This window comes from Adiantum capillus-veneris, chromosome 15 (genome assembly GCF_014529385.1).
Source record: "Adiantum capillus-veneris isolate H3 chromosome 15, ASM1452938v2, whole genome shotgun sequence".
Lineage (NCBI taxonomy): Eukaryota > Viridiplantae > Streptophyta > Polypodiopsida > Polypodiales > Pteridaceae > Adiantum > Adiantum capillus-veneris.
The window spans coordinates 123978895-123983063 of record NC_140945.1 but is presented as its reverse complement, the minus strand read 5'-3'; positions in this window follow the sequence as shown (position 1 = coordinate 123983063).

Below are 4169 nucleotides of genomic sequence, written 5' to 3'. Positions count from 1 at the left end.
GTCATGTGAGGTGTCCTTTAGTTGAAGTCCACTGCTTCACCCAAGACATAATGCATGTATAACATCTTGGCAAACCACAATGGACAATCCATATGATGCATAGGATGACCCATAACATCGAGATATATGTTCTCTCCATTGTCTCGTATGTCTGCATTAATGCATTGTGATAGCTTGAGTCGGCCTTTCTTGATGTTGTCATCTGCAACGCCTCCCCATATGGATTTGAACATTTCGAGCACAATATAGATAATTCTCTACTCAAAGAAACAAGAAAAAGAGCACCCATAAGAAGGATACCCTCCACCAATAAAGAGTCCTCCAAATGTTAAGGTGCACTCCATGTGAAACACATTAGATTGAACAGAAGTCCCCTTACAATAGGGTACACTTCAAGTAAAAAAAAATAACGTGATAAATGGTTGGATGAAAGATAAATATACAATTTTATATTCACCTTGAATAACAATTTACAATGAACCATTTCTAATTGATATGTGGTTTTGTGTACAATTGATATCTCTGTCACCACATTCTTGCCAAACCACCTCAACATGTGACTCTCAACACTGTCTTCTTGACAAGTAGACATTCATGACATAAGTTGTCATAGGATCCTCTACCCTGTTCACAATTGTATTGGAAGTATAACTCCTCTTGTTTCTTGCACACAACCATCCCACTAATCATGGAGCTATTCTGCCTTCTAAGAAGCATTGAAGTTGTTCATGTGTTTGTCTCCAAAATTTTGGAAATATGAGATAAGTTCCTCGCATATTCCACATCACTCTATATGGAGTATCATCAAAAATTAATGTGTTGCTAGCATGTAGATCCTCAAACATCCCCCAAATTGAAGTCAAATTCTTATGATAAACTCTTTTATATCCAATCATGATATTTGGATTTTGACAATGCTTATTGCTAATAAACATCTTGAACTTTGAACAATGCCTAGGAAAGCACATGTCAAGTATATGTTGAGCTTTGGTTAGGGTATAGCAACTCTGTAACATTTAATGGTCTAGTAACTTGTGTGTAGCGGAAAATAGCATGAACATAGTGAGCGTTTCATTAGAGTAGCTTCCTAATGAGAATAACAAAAGTGCTTGGGTGGAGAGAGCAACAAAAATCATAACAACTAGTTAGATAGCATGAACAATACTTCAAAAGAGAGAGAAATTAAGCAATTGACAACAGTTGAGGATCGGTATTTGCATGGAGCCGGTCCCCCCTCACCCCCCCTCCAAAAGACTTTGTATTATGGTTTCTCCCATCAAGAGAGACATTTTACAATACAATTCTTTGTGTAGCTAGTGCAATGAATATGGAAACTTCATGCACTAAGCAAAACACTTATCAAACACAACATCAATTCCCTCACGGTCTCAGACCCAAGACCTTACACACCTTCAAAGATGGTGAGAGCTATCGGGGTATGAGAGTAGTTGAGAGGAAGAAGGAGTATTCTTACGAGAAAGATGTGCATATCCTCACATAATCACTCATATTAGCATAGCTTAGCTTAGTAATTAGCGTGGTAGAGGACTCGATGAGCATGCATTGAAGCTTGGCTCTTGGTTGGATTTGCATCACAAAGCCAAGAGTTGTTGGTGTAGGCCTCCCTTCTCCAAGCTTGGAGTAGGTGGTAAGCTTTCCATTAAAGCTTGAGAAGGAGAGAGAGACTTCTTTGCTTCACACATGAGATTGTGTGAGTGTGTGTGATAATGCCTTTCAAAAATCAGCCCCCCCTCTCTCTTGGTCGACCCCCCTTGCTATTTGCTCATGCTACAACCCTATTGGACCTTCCTAGGCCTAGCCAATGGAAATTAAGCAGGATAAGTGATAGCCTTCTGGCATGTGTCCCCCTTTCCCCTTTTGTGAGAGCTTTAGGTAATTAATAAATGCAATTAAACTCTCACTGGACCCCTTTGCCTCCTGGCCAATAGGAATAAGGCAAGCCATTGGGTTGTTGAATGCTCATTGGACCCCTTGGGAGACTGTCCAATAGTCTTCTAGAGAGCTTAATTTTTATTGGTTCTTTTATTAAGTGTTTTTAAAATTGATTAAACTAGATTAAATCTAGCCTAATTCTCATTGGTCCACCTCCAAGGTCATCCAATAGGATTTGAGTACACCTTGTGGGCATCTAGGCTAGGGAGCTGACATGTCTCCCTCATTACCTTTGTGTAAAGGAAGCTTGTGTGTGCGTGTGTGTGAGTTTCTCTCTCATCTCCTATAGTTAGGGCTCGCCCCCTCCTATGTAGGTATGCATGAAGACTTTTGGGACACACACAAAGCATCCAATTCCCCTAATGTTTGACCTTTGGACACAACCTTTGAATTTTGGAACCTTAGCATTTTGGATGTCTTAATGGGCTGAACCTTAGGGTCTTTTAATCCCATTGTTGCACATTGCTCTTTTGCATATGGCCCCCCCTTTGAATCCCTATTTTCCCTCCTTTGGATCGCTACTGTGGCCGGTCTGCTAGCTTAACCAATATTCTATCTTTTTCTCCCCTGGAACTTCTCCATATTAAATGATTAGTTTAACATGAGAAAATCATTTAGGAGAATTAGATATTGATTATTATAACATATTTCAAGGATTTTAACATTGGCAGCCATGCGGTCAAACCATGGTGCCCCTAGAATTACATTCTCATGCTTGAGAGGAGAGATAAAGAAGTCCTCTCATGCTTGAGAGGAGAGATAAATAAGTCCTCTTTGTCCACATAGCTTTGGACATGGAGCCTCAATTTCTCGATTAAGGGAGTGGCTGAAGCTTCTTGCCCCTTGAAATCACCGTCTGTGGGTAGGACATCTCCCATCTCGTAGGCTTGTATGCCTAGTTTTGTGGCCCACTCTATACATATAAAATTGTGAGTAGAACCGGGGTCAAAGAGAATAAAAGCATCATGTTCTCTTACCTTTTCCCAAGCATGGCATAGAGGAGATCCTTTGTGGTGAATTTCCTCCTCTTGGATTTCGACCAAGGTAGCTCTAGGAAGTTCATGGCGGGTGTTCTTTTGGGTACAAGCGCGGTACGCATGCCCTTGCTTGCCGCACTTGAAGCAACGGTTATCCTTGCGATAACGCTCAAGCTCTTCAAGAGAGAGTTTATTTTTGCCTTTATAAACTCCCTTGTATTTAGCATTGTTGGGGTTGCCCTTAGGAGACTTTTGGACATTGTCCTTCCCCTTAGGCTCATTGGAACCCTTGTTTTCCGTGGGCTTAGGATTTCTTTTAGCCCCCTTTTGGAAATTGATTCGAGAGGCCACCATAGTATGGTGTATAACCGCCGATATGGTGCATGGCCTTTGGGAGTTGACATACTCCACCATTTCTTCAGTTAAACCAGCACAAAATTGTTGCTTTTGCTCTCCAAAATCCAACTTTTTGAAGACAGTGGCTTTGAGTTGTAGGTCCCAAAACTTGTCTACATATTTGTGAATGGATTCGTAAGGAGAGATATTTAAGCTTCGCCATTCGGTGAGTACTTTGTCTTTGGCATCGGTGGCTAATAACTGCTTCATAATGGAAGCTCTTAAAGCTTTCCATGTTTGTGGAGCTTCACCATTGGCCCGTAGGCTAAACCATCATTTCCTGGCGGACTTTTGAAAGTGTATAGCTACATGGCGTAGCTTAGAGGACTCCATGAAGCCCTTATCTCCAAACGCCGCATCGAATTGTTGGATAAAGGCCAAGACTTTGTCCGTAGCACCAAAAGTGCCATCATAGGTAAGGAAAGAGACGCTCTTCCCTCCCTCTTTGAACTTCTTGAGCTTGGATGACCACTTCCACGTGGCATAGGATTTCCTATGGCCTCTTCTTTTCTATGGTTCAAAGGTTGCACCATCACTTTCTTCAGAAGATGGAGAATTTGAGGAAGATGGAGAAGAGAGTGACCTCTTTCTCTCCTTTTTCTTGCCTTGATCTTCATTGTCTTCACCATCACTTTCATAAGAGGAAGAGGATGAAGAAGATGGAGAAGAGGGTGTCCTCTTTCTCGCCTTTTTCTTCTCTTGCTTTTTGTCATCCCTCTTTGAAGTATGGCGTGGAGAAGTATGCGATGGTCTTCTCCGTTTTGGAGGCGATGCAGAGCGTTTAGCCCGCCGTCTTCGTGGAGCCATCTCCATCGAGGTGGCGGGAGACTCACTTCTTTCTCG